This window comes from Lissotriton vulgaris, unplaced genomic scaffold (genome assembly GCF_964263255.1).
Source record: "Lissotriton vulgaris unplaced genomic scaffold, aLisVul1.2 SCAFFOLD_4645, whole genome shotgun sequence".
Taxonomy (NCBI): Eukaryota; Metazoa; Chordata; class Amphibia; order Caudata; family Salamandridae; genus Lissotriton; species Lissotriton vulgaris.
This window is the reverse complement of record NW_028250753.1, coordinates 12,615-38,139: the sequence shown is the minus strand read 5'-3', so window position 1 is coordinate 38,139 and position 25,525 is coordinate 12,615. Positions and strand designations below refer to the sequence as shown.

Here is a 25,525-nt window from a genome sequence, read left to right as displayed (position 1 = left end):
CCCCAAGGACCTCAAGAACTTCCGGCCCATCTCCCTGCTCCCGTTCCCGGTAAAGGTCATCGAGAAAATCGTCAACATGCTACTGACCCGCCACCTGGAAGACAATAACATCTTGAACCCGTCCTAGTCCAGGTTCAGACGAAACCACAACACAGAGACAGCCCTCATCGCCGCCACAGACGACAGGCGCCAACTAGACAACGGCGAAACATCAGCCCTCCTCCTCCTGGACCTGTCAGCCTCCTTCGACAAGGTCTGCCATCGCACTCTAAAGGCATGCCTCCTAGAAGCCGGAATCCAAGAGAAGGCCCTTGACTGGACCACGTCCTTCCTCTCTGGCAGAACCCAGAGCGTCTGCCTCCCACCCTTCTGATCCGAGGCCACTGACATCATCTGAGGCGTCCCCCAGGGCTCATCCCTCAGCCTGACACTGTTCAATGTCTACATGGCCCCCCTCGCTCTAGTGGCCCGCCAACACGACCTTAACATCATCTCCTATGCCGACAACACCCAGCTCATCCTCCCCCTCACCAAGGACCCGCACACCGCCAAAACCAACCTCCACAAGGGAATGAAGGCCGTCGCCGACTGGATGCAGATCAGCCGTCTGAAGCTGAACTCAGACAAGATGGAGGTACTCATCCTCGACCCACTCCCTCAGCCTGGGACGACTCCTGGCGACCGACCACAATGGGAACAGCACCGACATCCACCGACCATGCACGCAACCTAGGATTCGTCGTCGACTCCTCCCTCTCCATGTCTAAACAGGTCAATGCCATCTCCTCCTCCTGCTACAATACCCTCTGCATGCTCCGCAGGATCTACAAGTGGATCCTAACCGAAACAAGAAGAACGGTGACACAGGCCGTCGTCAGCAGCAGACTGGACTATGGCAACGCACTCTACGCAGGAATCCCAGCCAAACACCTACGACGACTACAATGCATCCAAAACGCCTCAGCCCGACTGATCGTCAACGTCCCCCGCCGCAGCGGCATCACCCCCCACCTGAGTGACCTACACTGGCTCCCCGTCGACAAGAGGATCACCTTCAAGCTCCTCACCCACGCACACAAAGCACTCCACAACGCCGGACCAGCCTACCTGAACAGCAGACTCAACTTCTACACCCCGACCCGCCAGCTCCGCTCCCCAGCCTCGCCCTCGCCGATGTCCCCCGCATCCAACAAACATCCTCCGGGGGGCAGATCCTTCTCCTACCTCGCCGCCAAGACCTGGAACACCCTTCCTACCCACCTACCTCAGACCCAAGACCTACTCGCTTTCAGAAGACTCCTCAAGACCTGGCTCTTCGAGCAGTAGCGGCACCCTCTCCCCTCAGCACCTTGGGACCCTCATGGGTGAGTAGCGCGCTTTACAAGTATTATGATTGATTGATTGATTGCGCTATACATAAAAACATCTTGTCTTTGAAGTTTCCACCAGGAAAGACTGGCTAAATGTTCGTTCATCTGCTTAATTGCTTAGTACCCTGTTGCATGGTCATTAGGACACTGATCAATGAGTTGCCATGTTCCTAATGACCGCGGGTAGCACTCTGCTGCACTTTGGCAAGGTTTGTGCTATAGAAATACCATATACATACATATATCATGACCCACATTAGATCAAAGATTGTGCTCACAATCTTAGTAATTGTCCCAGTAGGAATACTTCTGAATTACATTGCTGTAGAGAGTTCCCACCAAAAGACATACTGGTCTAATGAATTTACTCTCCCACAGAAAATATACACACACTCATGCACAGCATCATAGGATGTTATATTAGCTAATAGTGTTATTTACTTTGAAGACAGACGTATGTTTTTTTTGCAGGGCAAACTTCAAATTTGTCTAGCCACATTGCAGAACAGTCTGGAGAACATTGAGGTGCTTCACTGCAAAGATCAAAAAAGGATAACAGAGCTGGAGGTGGGTAAGAGAATAGCAGGTATATAATATTTTAGGGGGAGCCCACTTCTCTGCAAATGATCTATGTTTGCAAATTGGTGGGATGCTATGCAAATATCTTTCTATTTGATAGTTGAATTATTTTTCTTTAAGGAAGCCGTCAAGAACAATGAGCTAAAAATTCTGAGTACATTTGAGGAGAAGAAAATGTGCCTGGAGCAGAAGAAACAACTTGAGCTTAGCAGCATGAAAACAAAGCATGAAGAAAGTCTACAGATGATCCTTAGAAGCATTAGTGAGCTGAGGAATCAGAAACCAGCACTGATGGACCTGATCAGCAACATAGAGGAGAAGTGTCAGCAGCAGGATGTTGAGCTACTGAAGGTGAGAGAGGCCTAGAAAGCCATACACATGGAAGGAGAGCCGGATTCAGGAATCTGTTCACAGGGAAAGGGTCTGCAGCAGACAATTTTGGAGTTTCTGAAGTTGTACAGGGATCTAGAAATCTATAGATTCGTAAGATCAACACTCTTCCCTCAAGGATCTGGTTAGAGGGGGAGGACAGTTTAGCTCCAGGTATGGAGCTACTTAAGGTGACAGTTCAATTAGAGTCAGGGAACATCCAAACAGAGGTGGAGTGGGAGCTAAAAATGAGACTGGATGATGAACAAATGTAGACTAAGTGTAGGCTATATTACCCACTTATGAAATATAAAAGACCCATGTATGTCCTACTTAATACTTGCAGTATTCTTTGGTTTCAAAATAGGATATTTGAATTTGAACTGAGTACTGATATAGTGAGAAATGCAACTACCTCACCAATTTACATTATTACCCGTTATCCTTTTTTAACATTGTTTGAGCTAGATAAACTTTTAGCAAGAGCTCAGTCACCATGTGGAGCCTGTGGATCTCAAAACAGGTGAAATGTGCACACTTTCCTATATTGCTTTAAACAACATTAGGAAGTTAATCTGGAGTTCTCCAGGTGATTGATAGTGGTGGTGAAGGAACATATCTTTCTATAGAATTTGAATTGGGAAATTGAAAATAATGGCACTTGTAAAGTTTATATTTGCATGTATATTGTTCAAAACATTAATTGGCTTTATAGGTGATTTTGAAGGAGAAATCACTAAAAAATTCCCAAATCTTAGTAACTCAACCGCGCACAGGATCAATATTTGGCTGCCCCAGCAAATCAGGAATGTTTGTCAACTCCGTAGAGCATTTGTCAAATACAGTATGACACCGGCGCCGTGGCCAGGGTGACTGACACTGGACGCTGGGGATCATGGTTTGATCCCCAACTCCAGCGGCAGGGGTCTGCCCAGCACCATGTGACTCTGGGCAATAGCTCGCTTAATCTTCTCAACGGCCTCCAGCGCCGAGATACCCCTTCGGGGGTGATTCGTGCGCTATACAAGTACTGGATTTACATTTTACTCCTACACAACCACAAACCTTGCAAACCTATTTTTCCTGGCATTAACCATTATTCACATTCACCCCCTGGTTCTTGTTCACCCTAACATTACCATTCCCCCACTTTAGCAAGCCACCCTATCATTGTCATTTAGCCCTTCTTTCCCATTCATAATGTTATTGCAATAACCTTTTTTATTCCCCCTCTTTCTCATTTACTCCTCTCTTCACCATAGTTCTCATCACATACGTGCTTCGGTGCCTCATTCACCAGACTAAGGAGCCCTGATTTACTACACGACTGTCCACCTATTTAGTTATCAAGCATGATCAGGCCTGCCTTGGCACATTATCACACCATGATTAGATGAGACCTTACAGAGACATTCTATCCCACCACACAATAGTTTGCACAGAATATGATTGTGAGGGCAGGGTCATATTCAACACAAAAATCCCTGTGTGTAGTGCAGAAGTGAGAAAGTTATACCATGCTGTCATTTCTGCTGAAGCAGTGGTCTGCTTTGTTTTAAGGGTGGGTGTAGTTGGCGGAGTACTATTACGTGGAATTCCACGAAGTTGAAAAAAATTCCGCAACTTTGCTCCGTCAGACTCCCAAATAAAACAGGAACTTCATATACTTTTGGTAAAGTAACAAGTATCTCTCTCTCTTAACATGCTGAAATGCATATAGTCATTTACAAAAGTGAAGATAAAGCAAGCAGTGAGAGAGGTGATGATTTTGGAATCCTCCCTAACCTAGGGAGAGAACCAAGCAGATGCCTGAAAACAAAGAGCACATCCTGCTGAACGATTCGTTGGTGGTCCCATCCTCTCAGGACCACCCCAAGCACAGTTATGGGCAAAAATACAATCCCAACTAAAGGCCCTACAAAGCATTATGGGACAAGATTAGCAGTGGGCAGTGAATATTATAGTATTCAATAGTTCAACTGGTTGTTACTAAGTGTCCCTCACGAGTCAAATGCAAAAGCATTGAAATTATTATTACATCAAGCTGCAGTTCCACTAGTCGTTACTAGGTGTCCCTCATGAGTCAACTGCAAAAGCTTGATGTAATAATTTCAATGCTTTTGCATTAATTTTTTTTTTAGCAAAGCCATTATTTCCTGATGCACTACCATTTTTCAGCTGCCGAATTACTGTTTTGTTCTCTGGTAATTTTTTGGGCTGAATTACTACAGCACATTCTTAAGGTCCTAATCAGGCCATGTTTGGAGGTATGTTATATGGCTAGCAGCCCATCTAGGACAGAACAAATACAGCGTGTTCTCCGATTTATCCCCCTCCTATTTGTTTTGTTTAAATTTGTTTATTGAATTTTGAATTACAGGTATTGAATCAGGTGACCTAGGCAAGTTTACACATTTTGACACTGATGCATTCAATCACATAGCATCTGACACTATCTAAACTTTGCAGAATAATGATTTGTGTATACAGAATATTTGAAATGCCTAGATAAACAGAGCGTTAACATTATGCACCATAAAATGGGTGTAAAAGTCACATTGTTTCAGCTTTGTGAGACAACGATTCATGCCAACTGTATATCATCACTATAATCTGAAAGAGACACGTTAGTGATAGATTCCTTACCTTAGAATATCCCCAGGCGTCAGACTGGATCCGGAAATTTTTGCGTAGCAGTACCCCTGCGCGTCGGTAGGTTGCGTCCGTGGCTCCGTGTCCGTTGTCGGCATCGTTGGCGCCGGAATGACGTCGTCGGAGTACTTAGACGCCACCCATGCGCGCTGACGTCAGTTCTTTTTTCCGCGCCAGCTAGCGCAGATCTGGAGAAGCTCTACCCCTAGTCATTTTTTGACTAAACTTTTTGATCTTTTTGATAATTTCTTTCCTCGAGTCTTCGAGACTATCGGTGCCGGTAGGGATACCCGGGTTCCAACCCTGTTCGAAGTGCGACCGACTAATGTCCGTTACGGATCCCCATCGCCGGTGCCTAAAGTGTTTAGGCCTTGACCACGACGACCGCACCTGCTCCGACTGCAGGGTCCTGACGCCTGACGTCTAAAGCTAGGCGGGAGCCGTCCCGCAAGCGACTCGAGCTCCGGCAGTCGGCCCGCGTCGTTCCAGGTCCCGGTCCCACGGGAGGTCGAGGGACCGGTCGCGGGGTCGGAGTTATTGCAGCTCCGGGAGTGGACATCGGTTGTCAGGATCCAAGTGCTCAGGTAAGAGGCATGAGAGGTCGGAGAGACATCATCGTTCCTCCGACCCACCCCGACGCTCGCACGATGCGGCCGGGGGTTCGGGCGACACCGCCCACGCGGCTCCGACGGAGTCGCAAGCGTCGCCGCCTGCCCCACACCTTCGGGTCCCTGGGCACGGCGCGACGCCAGAGGAGATCGAGCGGTACCTCATGGCCATGAGGTCCCTTCCTCCTCAGTCGAGTTCCGTCGCGCCTCCGGGCCCAACGGTCCCGGCTGGAGGCCCTAGCGGGTCGGGTGCTTCGGCCTCGACGCCGCCAAGTGCTTCGGCCCGACGCCGCCGGCGACTTAGGTCCCGGCGCCGCAGGACCTCACCAGCGCCGGCCCCACGGGCGTCACCCCCGGCGCCCACTGTGGACGCCGTCCCCAAAGTTCATTTCCGTCCGACTCTGGCGCGGAACGCTTCCGACGGCCTTTGGAGATTTTTATTCCCATGAGGAGGCCCCGACTGTTAATCCTGTTCTACAGGAGACGGGTGACGAGGGAGATTGGGAGGAGTCTGAGGAACCTCTGGCACTGGAGTGCCAGTCTCAACAGGACAGGACATATGAGCTTGGGGAGGCCAGTGGTATTGACACTTCGCCAGACACTGGATTTGTCTCCCCTCCGACCGTGGATTCGGAGGAGGGGTCTACTTACAGTGTAGTGTTGACGAGGGCGGCCAAGGACTTAAACCTTGAGCTCCCCTTCGCGGCCGTGAGGACTAACCTCCTCACTGAGGTCCTCAAACCGCAGTCAAGCTCCAGCGAGCCTCTGAGGCCTTGTGTGATGTTCTTGTGGGCACTTGGTCCAAGCCCGCCACAGGTCCACCTGTGGATAGGAACGTGGCCAGACGCTACCGTCCGGCCCCGGGCGACCCTTGCTTTTTGTCCACCCATCCCACCCCCGAGAGCCTGGTTATCCAGGCCTCCACTTCCCAGACTGCATTCCCGTCAGCTCCGACCGATCGGGAATCCAAGAGATATGAACAGTTTGGGAAGAAAGTGTTCTCGTCCCTTAGCTTAGGGCTGCGGTCTGTCAATACCGCCTGTCTCTTGGGCCGCTACACCCACACTCTGTGGGACGCGGTCGCGGACTTGCTGCCACAATGTCCAGAGGAGGTCCGGGCTAAACTCGCCCAAACCCTTGTGGAGGGCCGAGATGCAGCGCGATATTCCATCCGATGTGGGCTGGATACCACAGACTCACTGAGCAGGGCGATGGCAACAACAGTGGCGTTTCGACGCCATGCCTGGTTGAGGTCCGCCAACTTTTCGGGCGATGTCTGTTTGGACATGCCATTCGATGGCCGTCGCCTCTTTGGCGACAAGGCAGACCATGAGCTTGAGCGTTTTAAGGTCTCCAGGGCTACGGCCAAGTCCTTGGGCCTCTCGGCCACACGTCAGCAATCGGGTGCCTTTCGCTCCTTTCGTGGCCAAGGAAGAGGCGCCCCCACACGTGCTGCCAGCCGCGCACCGCAGAATGTTCAACAGCGCGGTGGCGGCCGTGGAAACTGGCGTGGCGGCGGTCGGGGACAACAGCAAGGCCAGTCCACACCTCCCTCCGCAGCACCTGCCTCAAAACCTTCCTAGTCCGAGTTTTCAGGCCCATGTGACGCCAGTGGGAGGCTGGGTTCACCATCACCTCTCCCACTGGCGCACTGTCAGGTCGGACAGGTGGGTGCTGCAGATCGTCCGAAGGGGCTACTCCCTCCCCTTCGAGGCGACCCCTCCAGCCATGCCACCGCAATTCCACCGCGTGTTGGGGGATTACTTGCAACTTCTGAAAGAGGAAGTCACGGCCCTCTTGGCCAAGGGTGCCATCGAGCGCGTTCCTGGGCCAGAAGTAGGGTGAGGTTGTTACTCCCACTACTTTCTGGTACCTAAGAAGGGCAAAGGGGGCCTACGCCCTATCTTGGACCTACGGAACATCAACGGCGTCCTCCGGAAGGAGAAGTTCAAGATGCTGACTTTGGCTTAGGTCTTAGCTGCCCTGGATCCTGGAGACTGGCTGGTAGCGTTGCACTTGCAGGACGCTTATTTTCACATCCCCGTCCTGCCGGCCCACCGGCATTACCTGCGGTTCGCGGTAGGCCACAAGCACTTTCAGTTTACCGTGCTCCCCTTTGGCCTTACCAGCGCCCCACGGGTGTTCACGAAGGTGATGGCGGTGGCCGCAGCTCATCTGTGCAGGTTAGGGGTGTCAGTCTTCCCCTACCGTGACGACTGGTTGTTGAAGGCGGGCTCGCCCCAGACAGTCGTCAGCCACCTCCAGACTATGGCCGACCTCCTGTACTTGCTGGGGTTCTCCATCAACGTGCCGAAGTCGCACCTGTGTCCCTCTCAGAAGCTCCTCTTCATCGGAGTGGTTCTCGACTCGGCGCAGTTTCGGGTTTACCCACCCGAACAGGGGGTTTGGGATATACAGGCTCTGATTCCAATCTTTCAGCCTTTATCCCGAGTCTCGTTCAGGTTGACACTGCGGCTTCTGGGGCTGATGTAAATGTAAATGTAAATGTACAGGAATTTATATAGCGCAAATCACCGAGCGGTTTCTAAGCGCTTGCTTAGGGAACCCGTCCTGGTATTCCCCTGTGAGATAACCCCAGCAGGGTATCCACAAGGTGAAAGCCAGGCATCCCGCCGCGAGGGGCCGTTGTGGAGATTAAGCAAGCTATTGCCCAGAGTCGCAGAGTGTGAACCCGTGAATCGAGTAGGCACCGGAGCGAGAATTGCCGAGTCCATGGACATTTTTAGGACTCAAGACCGCGCCGAGCCGGTGTTGGACAGGCCACATGACGGGCCGCTCTCCCCCGGCTCGACCAGGCCCGAGCCCAGTCACGCAAGCACCACACACCACCATTGCACGCCCTGCGTCCCCTCAGGGACACCTGCCCCCGAGCATGATAACCTCGTGGGTCCGATCCACGGCCGACCCACGCGCCCAGCCCGGGCCGCCATCTTGGACTCTTCGCCACGAGGCCGCCTGGCCCCCGATCGACCTCAACCCTGGGCCTAGCCCGGCCTCAGACATTCCGGCACCACCCTCCACCCAGGAGGTGAGCGAGCTACTTGGCCAGTCAATGGGAGAAAGAGGTGTCGATGGTTCTCCCCCGGCCAGTGCCGCTCGCCCATCGCCTCCCCGGGCGCTGGCTCCACCCCCCTGCTGGGTGTCTGGACTCCCTCATCCCGGACCTCCCGACCTCCAAGTGCGAGGGTCCGGACATCAAAGCACGCCAGCCCTATAACTGGGGCAGCTCCAGAACAGGAAGGCAGTTGTATCTTGGAGTCGAGAGACGAAAGAAGAACTCATCCTGGACGGACTACTGGCGCTGCCGTAGCTCTGTCCTGTGCACCATCATCCTGCCTGTTGGCGCTGCCACAGCCGTCGTAACCTTCATCCTTCACCGTCGTCCGGATCTGCTGGCGAGGCCGCGGACCGTTGTAACCGTCATCTGCATCGGGACCTGCTTGGCTTCTCCACGGCCCGTCGACCATCCTTCATCCATCCCGGGACCTGCTTGGCTCCTCCACGGCCCGATCAGCAAACCCACCGAGCTCGAGGATTGAGAGCTATTGAACTCATTGGTAACTAAGACTGACCCGCTACCCTTTTCCTCAACCAGAGATCAGAACCGAGGGGACCCCTGAGTCCAGACCTCCTTGTATTATATCAACGTAACCTAAGAAGTGCATATAAAGTCTCGTTAACCTTCAATCTTGTGTGGTGTCCGTCTGTGGGGGGGAAGTTACTTATCTGTACAGTCGTTGGAGACGGCTCTCCCTGGAGACCTCTCCCCGTAATCTCGGCCGACCCTCCCGGTCCGTCTAACATTGGTGGCCAGCGGCGCGATCCGAATCACCGCATAACGTACAGAGAGTAGCTCACCCCACAACGAACAACAATGTCGACTAAAGAGAGCGGAGCAACTGAGAAGTTCCAAATGGAAAAACTAGAGGAATACAGCCATCGTGAACTAAAGCAGTTCTGCATCGAACTAGGTATCGCTACCACCGGACTAAGCACCAAGGACGATTTTAAGCATGCCCTAGAATCTTGGGCAGAGACCGGGGATGTCGAAGCCCCTGAGCAAAGCACCGCGAAAAAGACCAACACGGCCCCTGAAGAGCAAAGAACGGGTCTCTCGCAAGACGAGATCCAAGAAAGAGAAAAAGCCCGACTACACGAACTCGAAATGGCCCGACTCAAGATGGACGTAGAACTCAAATTGGCCGAGCAAAAAATAAACTTAGAGCACCTTCGCCTCCGAGAAGAAAGAGAGGAGAAACAGAGGCAAAGGGAGCTCGAGGAAAAAAGACTAACGTACGAGCACGAGCGGAACCTAGCCGAGATCAACCTGCGCAAACAGAATAAAGAGTTAGGGGTGCCCGACAGACCGTCCACCCCAGGGACCACGGACAAAAAAGTGCACATCCCCAAGGATGTGGTCCGAGAATATTTTCGAGAAGACGACATCCAGCAATGGTTTAAGGCATATGAAATCGCGATGACTGCGCACCGGATCGATAGAGCCGACTGGGGAGCCGGCCTATGGGGCAAATTCCTCAATGAGGGCCGCGATACTCTGTTACAGCTCCCAGACCACCAGATGACCTCCTACGACCATATGAAAGCGGCCCTCCTCACTCGCTATGGCCTCACGCCCGAGATGTACCGTCAGAGGTTCCGAGACTGCACACGCATTCCAGGTACAACTTGGGTGGACTATGTAACGTACTTTAGCCGAGCCTTCGAAGGCTGGATCAGAGGGAACAACGTCACGACCTACGAGCAGTTGTTCAATCTGATGGTATGGGAGCATCTGTCCAACAATTGCTTCATTGAACTACGCCAACACCTCCTCGACAGCAAGCTAACCGATCCCCGGCAGCTCGCAGCTGAAGCTGACCGGTGGGAGATCACCCGAGTGGGCCGGAATGGGTCCTACGAGCAGAACAGGAACAACAATGGTCACTACCGACCCAGAGGAGGAGGAGGGGGCCAAGGACGAGGAAGAGACAATACTCCGGCCGCCCCCGCTACCAGCACCACCCCCCCGGCCAACCGGGGCAGCACCCCGGCGCGACCGGGATACAGAGCCAATGTTACCTGTCACCGATGCCAACGAGTCGGCCACTATGCAAACGACCCCAGCTGCCCGCAGTATCAGAGTCCAAAACCCCGCCATGTGGCCGCCGCGGCACTAGGGGAAGAACAGATCTCCGAGGAACAAGAAACAGACGAGCAAGAGTATCAAGAGTGGGAGCCAGCCGCCATGACTCTCGCGTGCTTAGGGGGAAGAGACATGGTTCCGCGGGTCCCCCTACCCGCTAACACCCAGAAGTACAGCCAATGGGTGAGCATCAATGGACAGCGGGCCGAAGCCCTTCGAGACACCGGGGCTAGTGTGACAGCCGTCCGCTGCCACCTGGTGACCCCAGAACAATATCTACCGAACATTCTCTGCCCTGTACGATCAGCCGACAACTCGGAGAGTCTGTGTCGGATGGCCTGCGTCCCCTTTGAGTGGGGAGGGGTCTCCGGCATGTTGAAAGTAACGGTCCGAGACGACGCCCCCGTGGACTGCCTCCTCGGAAATGACCTGGAAAGCTCCCCGTGGGCAGCCGTGGAGCGAAAAGAACACTTGGGGATGTTGGGCGTCCCAGACTGGGCGTGTGTCACCACCCGGTCCATGGCCGCCCGTGCCAACCATCACCCGGAAGAACCAGAATGGCCGGCGCCTCCGCCTCCGGTCGCCCCCGCCGAGACCCCCGACCAGGACATCCCCCTCGAACCTGCTCAACCTTCCGACCTTGCTAATCTTGACCAGTGGGCTCAAGAAGGGGGACCCACACAAGAACAATTTCGTCAGGAGCAGAAGACCTGTCCCTCCCTTGAGGGACTCCGACAACAAGCGCTCGCCCAAAGCGCAGGGGATACCTCCGGAACTCATTGGGTCTACTGGGACAATGACCTACTGTACAGCGAGCAACGAATCGCCGAGCTGGGGGCCAACCGAGTACTAGTGGTGCCACTCCGCTTTAGAGACTTCCTGCTAAATCTGGCCCACGATGTCCCCCTGGCAGGGCACCTGGGACAAGATAAAACCTACAGCCGCCTAGTGACCCACTTCTTCTGGCCAAAAATGAGAAACGATGTGCACCAGCATTGCCGATCTTGCCCCACGTGCCAAGCCAGTGGGAAGAGCGGCCGCAAATTAAAGGCCCCCCTGCAACCCTTTCCCGTAGTCACGACCCCATTTGAGAGGGTCGGAATAGACATTGTGGGACCCCTAGACCCACGTACAAGACAAGGCCATCGCTTCATCCTAGTACTAGTGGACCACGCCACCCGCTACCCTGAGGCTATTCCTCTCCGGACCGTCACAGCCCCAGTGGTCGGCAGGGCCCTGATGGGGATCTTCTCCCGTGTGGGGTTCCCCCGAGAAGTCGTCAGTGACAGAGGCACGAACTTTATTTCCAAATACATGAAGTCCCTCTGGCAACAGTGTGGGGTCACCTACCGCTTCACGACCCCCTATCACCCCCAAGGAAACGGACTTGTTGAGCGGTTCAATCGCACACTAAAAGGGATGATCGGGGGATTGGAAGAACCCCTCCGTCGCCAGTGGGACGTGCTGCTGCCGTGCCTCCTCTTCGCCTACCGGGAGGTCCCACAGAAGTCCCTAGGCTTCAGCCCATTCGAGCTGCTCTATGGGCACCCAGTACGGGGGCCACTCAGCCTGATCAAAGAAGGCTGGGAGTTGCCTCCGGCCAAGAGTCCTCCAGATGTCTTCCGGTACCTCCTCACCCTCCGCAACCAGTCCCAGCGGTTCAGAGACCTAGCGAAAGCCAACCTAGAGGCCAGTCAAGAGGACATGAAGAGATGGTATGACCAGAACGCCTCATCTATTGAATTCGAGCCGGGGCAACAGGTCTGGGTAATGTCCCCCACAGAACCGTGCGCTCTCCAAGACAAATGGACGGGACCCTTCAAGGTAATCGAGCGCAAGGGACCCGCCACCTATCTGATCGATATGGAGTCCGCCCGGAATCCGCTCCGAGTCCTCCACACCAACAGACTGAAACCCCACTTTGCACGAACAGAACTCAGCCTCTTGATGGCCACAGACAACGGGGTTGAGGACGACTCCGAGCCTCTCCCTGACCTCTTGCGGACCCAGGAGCAAGACGGCTCCGTGGATGGGGCCCGACTCTCGGAGACCCTCACCCAGGAACAACGCCAAGAGTGCCAAGCCCTCCTATCACGATTTGCCAGCCTGTTCTCCCTCACCCCAGGTGTCACTTCCTGGTGTGTGCACGATGTGGACACCGGAGACAGCCCTCCTATCCGCCACCGGGCCTACCGCGTACCTGATCGGGTACGGGCCTGCATCCAGGCGGAAGTAACTAAGATGCTCACGCTCGGGGTCATCGAGCCCTCCGACAGTCCATGGGCCAGCCCGGTCGTACTGGTCCCCAAAGCAGCCGCCCCCGGAACCACACCCGAACTCCGGTTCTGTGTCGACTACCGGGGCCTGAATGAAGTCACCAGAACGGACGCACACCCCATCCCCCGGGCAGATGAACTGGTCGACCGAATGGGCGCTGCCCGCTACCTCAGCATCTTTGATCTAACGGCAGGCTATTGGCAGATCGGCCTCACACCCCGAGCACAAGAACGTTCTGCCTTCTCCACCCCCGATGGCCACTATCACTTCACGGTCATGCCCTTCGGCATGAAAAATGCCCCAGCGACTTTCCAACGGCTCGTCAATCAGGTCCTGGCGGGGCTCGAAGAGTTCAGCGCCGCCTACCTGGACGACATCGCGGTGTACAGCCACCACTGGACCGAGCACCTCCACCACCTCCAAGCAGTGTTGCAAGCCCTTCAGCGAGCTGGCCTCACGATCAAGGCCAGCAAATGTCAAATTGGACAAGGGTCAGTGACCTACCTCGGACACCAAGTGGGAAGCGGTCTAGTGGCCCCTCTTCAACTGAAAATTGCCGCCATCCAGAACTGGCAACCCCCTAACACTCAAACTGAGGTGCGAGCCTTCCTGGGCCTCACGGGCTACTACCGAAGGTTCGTGAAAGACTATGGTACCATCGTGGGGCCTCTCACCGAACTCACGTCGAAAAATCAGCCCAAGAAGGTGAACTGGACCCCAGAGTGTCAAGCGGCCTTCGAACAGCTAAAGGCCGCCATGTGTTCCGCTCCTGTACTCCAGGCCCCAGACTACAGCCGGGAGTTCATCGTCCAGACGGACGCCTCCGACCAGGGCATTGGGGCGGTCCTGTCCCAGGTGAACACCGAAGGCCTTGATCAACCGGTGGCCTTCATCAGCCGGAGACTCCTACCACGGGAGCAACGCTGGAGCACCATAGAGAGGGAAGCCTTCGCTGTGGTATGGGCCCTCAAGAAGCTCCGACCCTACCTTTTTGGCACCCACTTCCGGGTGCAGACTGACCACCGACCCCTGCAGTGGTTGATGCATATGCGGGGGGAAAACCCAAAACTGCTACGCTGGTCCATCTCCTTGCAAGGTATGGACTTTACCGTCGAACACCGGCCTGGGTCTGACCACGCCAACGCGGATGGCCTGTCCCGGTTTTTCCGCCTCGACGAAGAGAGTCCCCAAGAGGATGGGTAACTCTCCCCGCCTTCAGCTGGGGGGGACGCATGTTGGACAGGCCACATGACGGGCCGCTCTCCCCCGGCTCGACCAGGCCCGAGCCCAGTCACGCAAGCACCACACACCACCATTGCACGCCCTGCGTCCCCTCAGGGACACCTGCCCCCGAGCATGATAACCTCGTGGGTCCGATCCACGGCCGACCCACGCGCCCAGCCCGGGCCGCCATCTTGGACTCTTCGCCACGAGGCCGCCTGGCCCCCGATCGACCTCAACCCTGGGCCTAGCCCGGCCTCAGACATTCCGGCACCACCCTCCACCCAGGAGGTGAGCGAGCTACTTGGCCAGTCAATGGGAGAAAGAGGTGTCGATGGTTCTCCCCCGGCCAGTGCCGCTCGCCCATCGCCTCCCCGGGCGCTGGCTCCACCCCCCTGCTGGGTGTCTGGACTCCCTCATCCCGGACCTCCCGACCTCCAAGTGCGAGGGTCCGGACATCAAAGCACGCCAGCCCTATAACTGGGGCAGCTCCAGAACAGGAAGGCAGTTGTATCTTGGAGTCGAGAGACGAAAGAAGAACTCATCCTGGACGGACTACTGGCGCTGCCGTAGCTCTGTCCTGTGCACCATCATCCTGCCTGTTGGCGCTGCCACAGCCGTCGTAACCTTCATCCTTCACCGTCGTCCGGATCTGCTGGCGAGGCCGCGGACCGTTGTAACCGTCATCTGCATCGGGACCTGCTTGGCTTCTCCACGGCCCGTCGACCATCCTTCATCCATCCCGGGACCTGCTTGGCTCCTCCACGGCCCGATCAGCAAACCCACCGAGCTCGAGGATTGAGAGCTATTGAACTCATTGGTAACTAAGACTGACCCGCTACCCTTTTCCTCAACCAGAGATCAGAACCGAGGGGACCCCTGAGTCCAGACCTCCTTGTATTATATCAACGTAACCTAAGAAGTGCATATAAAGTCTCGTTAACCTTCAATCTTGTGTGGTGTCCGTCTGTGGGGGGGAAGTTACTTATCTGTACAGTCGTTGGAGACGGCTCTCCCTGGAGACCTCTCCCCGTAATCTCGGCCGACCCTCCCGGTCCGTCTAACAGCCGGGAATTGAACCCTGGTCCCGGGCTGACCTCTGCTTCCAGGTCTGCCTCCTCTAACCAGTGAGCCACACTTCTCCATGGCCTCCTGCATCCTTCTGGTGCATCACGCCCGTTAGCGGATGCCGGCTCTGCAGTGGGACCTGAAGTTTCAGTGGGCCCAGCATCAGGGCAACTTGTCCGATCACGTCTTGATCTCGGAGGGCACTGCGAAACAGCTGCAGTGGTGGCTCACGGACCGCGAATGGGTCAATGGCAGATCCCTCTCCGTACCTCACCCGGAGCATGTGGTTGTGACGGACGCGTCCCTCCTGGGCTGGGGAGGCCACATGGGAGAGGCAGAGCTCAGAGGCCTCTGGTCTCCGGCGGAGTCCCGGCTCCATATCAACCTTTTGGAGCTGCGGGCGATCCGACTAGCACTGAAGGCATTCCTCCCCTCTGTCCAGGGGAGTGTAGTGCAGGTGTTCACGGACAACACCACCACCATGTGGTACTGCAACAAACAGGGCGGGGTGGGGTCGTGGACCCTATGCCAGGAGGCTCTACGCCTCTGGCAGTGGCTGGAACATCAGGGCGTTACCCTGGTGGTTCAACACCTGGCAGGCTCTCTGAATGCCAGGGCAGACGAACTCAGCCTTCGGTGCTTGATGGATTCCGAATGGTGTCTGAACTCGGACGTGGCGCAAGGCCTCTTTCAGCAAAGGGGAGAGCCTTGGTTAGATCTATTCGCCACAGAAGAGAACGTGCAATGTCATCAGTTCTGCACGTTGGAATTTCCAAGGCGGCACTCGCTCGAAGACGCTTTTCGTCGCGAGTGGAGTTGCGGTCTATTGTACGCCTTTCTGCCTATACCACTTCTGCAGTGCTGAAGAAGGTCAGGCGCGACCGGGCCCAGGTTATTCTTGTGGCTCCGGACTGGGCACAAAGATACTGGTATCCCGAGCTACTCAGCATGTCAGTCGATCCCCCGATTCGTCTGCCTCTTCGGGAGGACCTTCTGTCGCAGCAGCAGGGGACGGTTCTACACTCGAACCTGTCCAGTCTCCACCTACAAGCTTGGAGATTGAGCGGCGGCAGTTGAGGCCATTTGACTAGCCTCCCGAAGTCTGTGATATCATTCTGGCAGCCAGGTGTCCCTCCACAAAGTCAGTATACGCCTGCAGGTGGAACAGATTTGTGGCATGGTGCACAGCAAAGGCTGTGGACCCATTCTCTGCACCCCTTTCTGAGGTTCTCCTCTTTCTTCTTTCTCTTGCCCAGCAGGGCTCTGCTCTGGGCACTCTCCAGGGGTACCTTTCTGCCCTTTCCGCCTTCTTACAGCTGATCAGCCTTCCTTATTCAAGTCCCTCATTGTAAATAGGTTTTTGAAGGGCATCACACACGTGTTCCCTCCTGTTCCCTTCGTGATGCCCCAGTGGGACTTGAATCTTGTACTTACTTACCTAATGTGTGCTCCATTTGAGCCGCTCCATAACTGTCCTCTCCGTCTTCTTACTTTGAAGACTGCTTTCCTGGTGGCCATCACCTCTGCCAGGAGGGTGAGTGAGCTCCAGGCCCTTTCTTCTACACCTCCTTTCCTCTCTGTCCATCCGGACAAGGTTGTGTTGCGGACGAGACCCTCTTTCCTGCCCAAGGTTGTCACTGCCTTCCACATCGGGCAGTCCATTACCTTGCCCACCTTCTTTCTGCCTCCGCATCCCTCGAAGGAGGAAGAGAGGTTCCACCGTCTGGACCCAAAACGTGCGCTCTCTTACTATCTGGATCGCACACGCCAGTTCCGGGTGGATGACCAACTCTTTGTTGGTTACGTGGGCGCTAAGAAGGAAAAGGCGGTGCACAAGAGGACCATCTCGCGGTGGATCATCTTGTGTATCCAGGCATGTTACTCCATGGCCAAAAAGGAGCCCCCTGCTGGATTGCAGGCTCATTCTACTCTGGCCACGGCGACTACAACTGCCCTGGGCCGAGGAGTGCCCTTTGCAGGACATTTGCCAGGCAGCTACGTGGGCCTCGCTGCACACGTTTGCAAGACACTACTGCCTGGACAGCCAAGTCCGGAGGGATGGCTTCTTTGGCCGTTCCGTCCTCCAGGACTTTCTGGTGTGATTATTGGTTCGCAGACCCACCACCGGGGTTGGTATTGCTGGGGTATCTATTCTAAGGTAAGGAATCTATCACTAACGTGTCTCTTTCAGATGCACAAGTTACTACTTGTGTAACGATATATCAGTAAGAAACATTAGTTAGTGATAGATTCCTTACCGACCCACCCATCCTCCCCGTTCTGCGAACCGATATCTAGGGTTAAGGTCATCCCCTTTCAGGGCCCTAGTTTCATGGCACAAGTGTTGGTTCTATCATGGCTCTGCGTATCTGGCGCGGAAAAGCTGTGTATCAGAACTGACGTCAGCGCGCATGGGCGGCGTCTAAGTACTCCGACGTCGTCATTCCGGCGCTAACGACGCCGACGGCAGACTCGGAGCCGCGGACGACGCCTACCGACGCGCAGGGGTATTGCTATGCAAAAATTTCCGGATCCAGTCTGACGCCTGGGGATATTCTAAGGTAAGGAATCTATCACTAACTAATGTCTCTTACAGATATATTGTTACACAAGTAGTAACCTGTGCTTCAGCCCTCCTCGCCTTCTCCGCTTCCCCTTAATTGCATATTACTCTTATATGATGCATTTCCTTACTGCTTAAGTAATCAAGTTTCAGCTTGGATACATGCAAGAGTTGCACAGTGTTTGGGGCCCTGTGGATTTCCTATATTAACCACCACATCTATACTGACACTTTCTCTACTGTACGCTATTCTCTGGCTCTTGCGCCTCATCTAAATCTGAGGAAGTGCCCTGCATTTCCGAATACTCCGGCCAGGATTTACGGAAGTCTGTTAGTATTGCATCCCACTCTGGCACCAGCATCTGTTTACATACCCCTATAGTGTATTTGCGGTGAAGCGCTACACTTTCTGCCTGCGCCCAGCAGAGAAACGACTGAAACCAGGCCTTCGCAGCTGGGGGGTTCAGGGAATTTCTAGTGCCTAGTGAGTAACAGCTTTGCCACAATAAGTCACAGTTATATGAAACAGGTCATTACTTCATACTTTCTGGGCCTCTGGTAGAGCCCCAGAAGGCATCCCTCCCAGGTCCATTCCAGCGTGCGATCTGTGCACTGGGTTAAATGTTTAGTGACCACTTACCAATAGGACATTATGGCAGTGCAGGCCATAACATGTGTAGGAGATCTCCTACTAGACCACATCTGTGACATTGGGCATCATTGCAACTGAAGTATTGATTGATCTTGTCTGGTGTCATATAAGCTCTGTGGTTAAGAAGTATTGGATGAGGCGGAATCTAGTGTTCCGGGGGAAGCCTCCCATTCCCGCTCTGTGCAATGCAGTAACCTTTTAAATAATGTGACCAGGTCTAATCTAAGCCCTCGGCGCTAGTAAAGCAGCCCAAGTACTAACAGCATGGAGTGCTGTTCTCCTGCTTGAGCTGCTGCCTTTAGGAAAGCATACGTTTGTCAGAGCCCCGAGACATGGTGAGCTGTGCCACCGAGCACATGGGAATCTCAATGTAGGTCTTTGAAATGTACCCCCTATTTGGCGGTACCTTTTCAGGAACTGAATCAGTTAAGGGGAAGCAGTGAGGGTGGAGAGTCATAGAGGGCCGGTATGCGAGGTCCAGGGTTTGGAAAAGGCATGACCAATGTGGACTTATCAAGAGCAGGAGTTATGAGGGGGACTGGGTAGGGTTTGAAGACTCTTCAGTACCATCTCCAAATCTGGAGACTTGTCTATAACTGGAGTGGTAAATCCTCTGTACTGGCAGTTCGCTGGGACAGACTGCCAAACTCAATCCTTTGAATAAGGAAGCACCATGAGGTGTAGGCTTTCTAATGTTTCATGTCATAAGCCACATTGATAATATATTGTTCTGATGTATTGTGGTATCTGCCTTAAAATGGAAGTTATATCATGTATATTAAAAATCTGAAAAACACATGTCCGAGGCATATGAGCTGCAGATAACACACTGTGCATGGATCGCCATCTGGTGTTGGGCCTGGATGTTTGCACTTTGTTCTTGTCTTGGAAGAAGTCTTTGGAAGTCATGAGATAGGCGACTCCTCCTCTGTACAATAGTGCGCATGGGCATCGACTCCATTCCATTATCGGGCTCGGATGTGTTTGTCGCGCTCCAGTTCAGTGTCGTTACCATTCTACCTTTCGACACGCAATCCTTCACCCATTCTTCGGTATTGTTTTCGATCGTGTTTCCCATTCGACCCGCATCTCTACAAACTGAAATTCTTCGATTCCGATCGTCGACGCAGGCCTTCAGGCCTACCTGCACCATCAGGCCCTTTGGCTCATGGAAAGGACTCCTTTCAAAAAGTGTCCTCAATGTGGATCCAAGTTTCTACATGGTGATCTTCACGAGGTGTGTAACTTCTGCCTTTCGCCCGAGCACAAGCCAAAGGCTGTCCAGACTGTGCCTCTTTCCACTCTAAGAAAACAATACGGGATCGTGAGGCTCGAAGAAGTATGGCTTGATCATCAACATCAATACCGGATGATATCTTCCAATAAGGCATCAATGTACCGGAGCAGAAGCAGATCAAAGAGGGCAACCTTAGCGACTCCGAAGCTGATGACTCTGACGTTGAAGACAACCCCATCCTTCCAGGGCAACGGGTCGTAAGTACTCTAGTCTACCCCTCCCTCCCACCCATTCATAAAAAGGCTTCGGTAACACCTTCACCCTCGGCCTAGGTGCACACTGGGACAAAACATCCCAAGCCTCGCATTCGGGCCCGGCAAAGAAGTCAACACATAAGCCTTCAGGCGACTCGGGATCAAGTCAGCCTACCGTCGGTACCGAAACCCCATCCCCGGCACCGAAAACAAAAGACAAATCCAAAGAGAAACCACTGTCTTCGTCCACACTGAAGCCTGGTTCCACATCAGCGCTTTCAGTACCATAATCCACTGGTACTGAACCTTCGGATCCGAAAAAATCATCAGAACCAAACATACAACCGGTTCCGAAGACCCCAACTAAACCTTCAGAACCCAGGAAAACTCCTGATTTGAAACCTAAGGAGCATAAAACAACTCCAAAACTTGTGCCACACAAACAGTCGGACTTGAAAAAATCGACACTGAAACAAAACACTCCAGAGGAGGAGCTATTTCCACCTGATCCAACCCAAAGACAGGTCACCTTATAGTTAGTCCTTCCAGGAAAAGGAAAATGGACAAACCTGCACCAGCTTCACTCCCTTTAAAGAAATGAGACATTGCCACTTCTCCTTTAAGAAATCCTTCTCCACCTCCTCCTCCACACCGCATCTCTCCTATCCCATCTCCAGTACCCTCACAATCTCCCCCATCTCAGGATGATGAGGACGCCTTTGGGGAGAGAGGGGATGATGAACCTTTAGGGGAACCTAATCATCCTAATATCCCAATGAATGACCCATGGGACAATTATGGCACACCAGATGTTCATGATACACCACAAGATGATATCTACCTATCTAGACCACCCCTCCAGAGGACACTATAGGATTCACTCAGCTCATACACAGAGCTGCAGAATACCACGGTATGAATTTGCACACAGACCCTATAGAAAAAGATTTCTTCATGGACACTTTTGCACCATCTCAAAGGTCCACTTCCGTTCTCCCAATGTTAAAAGGGGTAATCAAACATGCTCCTGAAATCTTTAAAGATCCTAAAATGGCTAGCGTCATTAACCCCAGAGTGGAAAAGAAATACAAGTCTGCCCCAGCTGACCCTGTTAACATTAAAGGGCAGCTTCCCTTATATTCCTTGGTAGTCTCCAACACCAGGAAAAGGGCTAACTCCCAGACCTCAGGCGATGCTCCACCTCCTGATAAGGAGTCAAAACTGTTGGACGCATCTGGTAAAAGAACAGCGTCCCAAGCAGCCAACATATGGAGAATTGCCAACACACAGGCTTTGTTGGCTAGGTACGATAGGGCACACTATGACAAACTAGAGACCCTACTACAACACCTTCCAGATCAATATAAAACAAGGGCCAATGATCTCATCCAGTAAGGGAAACCTATAACTAATACCTCTATTCGATGTGCTCTGGATGCTGCAGACACAGCATCCCAAGCTATTAATACCAGTGTTCTTTTGCGCAGACATGTGTGGCTATGTATTTCGGGGTTCAAACTACTATACTAAACCAATCCTATGACCAGGAGAATTTATTTGGGCCTAGTGTAGATTCATCTTTATAGAAGATGAAAAAAGGTACTGATACTGCCAAATCAATGGGAGCTTTTCAATAGCAAACTCCCAGAGGTTCCTTTTTTCACTCCTCTTATAGGGGCGCCTCTAGAGGTTTTACCACTGATAACTCCTCCACCTTCTATAAAAATCCCACCCAGACCTCCTCTACCAGAGGTTATTACAGAGGAGGCTACAGGAACAATAACAACAAGGCAAAACGATCAATACTATCACTGCCTCCACCTCCAACAATCCCTCCACTCCCCCCGGACCATTATACTCTGGTCGGGGGAAGATTGCTACAGTTCCTACCTGTCTGGAACACCATTGCCAAAGACTGGTGGGTGAGGCAAATCATCCAATCTGGTTATAGCCTGGAGCTCACTTCAACTCCCCCAAACATACCACCCAAACAGCGTCCAATGTCAACAGAGCATTTAACGCTTCTATAACAAGAGGTGCTTTCCCTCCTACAAAACATGCAATAGAACCAGTTCCCCTGTATCATCAAAACACAGGGGTTTACTCCCTATATTTTCTCATTCCAAAGAAGGACGGAACCCTGAGGCCCGTTTTAGACCTCAGACCATTAAACTTCTACATACAATCAGACAATTTTCATATGGTCACTCTTCAGGTCCTTCCTCTACTCAAACAAGGCAACTTCCTTGCCACCTTAGATCTCAAGGACGCCTACTTCCACATTCCCATTCACCCTGCTCACAGGAAATATCTTCGATTTGTAGTGGACGGTCAGCATTATCAGTTCAAGGTTCTCCCATTCGGAGGCACCACAGCAACCAGAGTCTTCACAAAATTTCTGGCAGTGGTAGCATCCCCCTTAAGAAGACAACAAATTCACGCCTTCCCATACTTGGATGACTGGCTCATAAAAAGCAAGTCGCATACCCAGTGTGTAAATCACACATGCACCACAATCCAACTACTTCACGACTTAGGGTTTACATAAACCTCACAAAGTCTCACCTCCAACCGTCCCACATCCAACAATATCTAGGTGCCACAATAAACACCTCAAAAGGCTTTGCATATCCCAATCCAGCCAGGATAACAAGCATGCCAGCCCTTATGACAGATTTCCAGCCGCAACACTCACTTCCAGCTCGAGTGTTTATGCAATTAATAGGGATGATGGCCTCTTGTATATTCATAGTACCTCATGCAAGACTCCAGATGCGCCCCTTACAGGAATGCTTAGCACGTCAGTGGAACCAAGCTCAAGGCAAGCTAACAGAACTTGTGTTGGTGGACGGTCGTACACATCGCTCTCTGCAGTGGTGGAACACCCAAAACCTTTCCAAAGGACGACCATTCCTAGAGCCGGTTCCACAGATTGTGCTAACAGCAGACGCATCGCTCACCAGCTGGGGAGCTCATCTACTACATCACACCATACAGGGCACATGGACACCTCAGCAAAGCTACTCCACATCAATTATTTGAAGTTACTGGCAATCTTTCTGGCATTATAATCATTCCAGATACACGTATCGGGCAAAGATGTCTTAGTCCGGACGGTCAATATGACAGCAATGTATTATTTACAAAAATGGGGGGACGTGCTCTCGCAGCTCTCTCAATAAGCACAGAGCATTGGAGGTGGGCTATTCCTCAAAACATATTCCTTTTAGCCCAACATCTTACAGGAATACAGAATCAGATGGCAAATCTGTCAAGTCGTCAAAGACAATAGATTCACGAGTGGGAACTTCACCACAAGTTCTTCAACCGTTTTTCCACATGTGGGGGCATCCAGAGAAAGATCTCTTCGCCACACATTCAAACGCAAAATGCCCAAGCTTCGCCACCAGATATCCACACCCATTGTCCAAAGGCAATGCGATATGGATGAATTGGTCTGGCAGATTTGCGTACGCTTTTCCGCCTCTCCCACTCATTCCATTAGTAGTGCGCAAGGTGCAACAACAGTCACTAACACTGATCCTAGATGCTCCAACATGGACCAGGCAACCATGTTATACAACATTGCTGGAACTATCAGTAGTCACGCATCATAAATTACACCTTCCCCCACAACTTTTAATACAGAACCATGGAGAGATCAGACATCCAGATCCAGCACAACTCAACCTAGCGATCTGGCTCCTGAAGTCCTAGAATTTTGTTACCACAATCTTCTACCTGATTGTATGAACGTTATCAGAGAGGCTAGGCGCCCCACCACTAGAGCCTGCTATTCAGCCAAGTGGAAAAGATTTGTTATTTACTGTACCAATAACACAATCAATCCTCTAGATGTGTCCGTTCAACAGATCATATCTTACTTGTTGCATCTACAAAGATGTAATCTAGCATACACATCCATTAGGTTAAATCTCGCTGCTATTGCAGCTTAACTGCAAAACAGACAACATTTGTCTTTTTTCAAGGTACCTGCTATTAAAGCGTTCCAGGAAGGTCTTAAAAGAATAATTCCTCCCAGGGTACCACCATATCCAGTGTGGAACTTAAACATAGTCCTCACTAGACTCAACGGCCCCCCATTTGAACCTTTACATAAATGTGAATTACAATTTCTCACATGGAAAGTCGCTTTCCTAGTAGCAATCACATCTCTCAAAAGAGTCAGTGAGATCCAGGCACTAACTATTCAAGAACCATTTGTATAACTTCATCACAATAAAGTTGTTCTCAGAACAAATCCTAAATTCCTTCCTAAAGTAATTTCTCCCTTCCATCTCAACCATTCTGTGGAGTTGCCAGCTCTTCATACACTTGATGTTAAAAGAGCACTACTTTACTACATTGACAGAACAAAACCATTTAGGAAAACAAAACAACTTTTTGTGTACTTCTCACCACCACATGAAGGCAATCCTATATCAAAATCCGGGATTGCAAGGTGGATTGTCATATGTACACACATTTGCTACCACAAAGCAAAATGTACACTATCCATTCCCCCTAAAGTGCACTCCACCCACAAAATAGGGGCTTCCATGGCATTTTTAGGAAACATTCCCTTAGATGACATCTGCAAAGCAGCAACATGGTCTACACTGCACACATTCACAAAACACTATTGTGTAGATGTGCAAGCAAACCAACAAGCAACTGAGGGCTAAGCTGTACTTAAAACACTTTTCCAAACTACTGCAACAGACATTGGTGGTCGCCGCTAAAAGGGAGTACTGCTATGCAATCTATGCACAGTGTGTGATCTGCAGCTCATATGCCTTGAACGGAAAATGCTACTTACCAGTATGCATCTGTTCTTGGCATGTAGAGCTGTAGATTCACACACGCCCACCTGGCTTCCTTTATCTGTCCCAGTATTATCTTGTTTAGATACATCACATAGGAATCTTTTTCTGTTTCTTACAAAACTCCATCATTTCCCTTCTTGACGAAAAAACTATCTGAAGGTGGAGTTGATGCCCATGCGCACTATTGTCCAGAGGAGGAGTCACCTATCTCGTACCATCCAAAGACTTCTTTCTAGGCAACAACAAAGTGCAAACATCCGGGCCCAACACCAGATGGCGATCTATGGACAGTGTGTGAATCTGCAGCTCTACATGCCAAGAACAGATGCATACTGGTAAGTGGAATTTTCCTTGTATACTATTGATTTGGTGACCATTGGTTGACCTTACATTTCTTTCCATGTCTCTATTTCTCTAGGGCATCAAGAGCATATTTCACAGGTATGACTATCTTCTCAATTGTCAAAGTAAATATTTAATAAATGGAATAAAATAGTGATGGTGTAATAAACTCTGTGCACATGTGAGTCGAAGGCTGGAAGGGTTTATAAGAAAAATCAATATTTGTGAATCACAGATTCGGCCAACCATGGTTGTCCTTCAGTAAACCATCATTGAGCAGACTCCCAAAACAACAACATATCACAAATGTATAGCTTTACACACAAAGTTCCATGACTATGTT

The 25,525-nt window shown here is 52.0% G+C and overlaps 1 long non-coding RNA gene across 1 annotated transcript in view; it reads left to right on the top strand.

The window, feature by feature from the left end:
* Positions 1-25,287, top strand: part of LOC147663134 (uncharacterized) — a 76,674-nt gene extending 51,387 nt beyond the window's left edge. The window contains exons 2-4 of the long non-coding RNA XR_015305427.1: positions 1,842-1,937; positions 2,070-2,300; positions 25,259-25,287. This is a non-coding gene — a long non-coding RNA (uncharacterized LOC147663134). The remainder of the gene's footprint in view (positions 1-1,841; positions 1,938-2,069; positions 2,301-25,258) is intronic.
* The last annotated feature ends 238 nt before the right edge of the window (positions 25,288-25,525 follow it).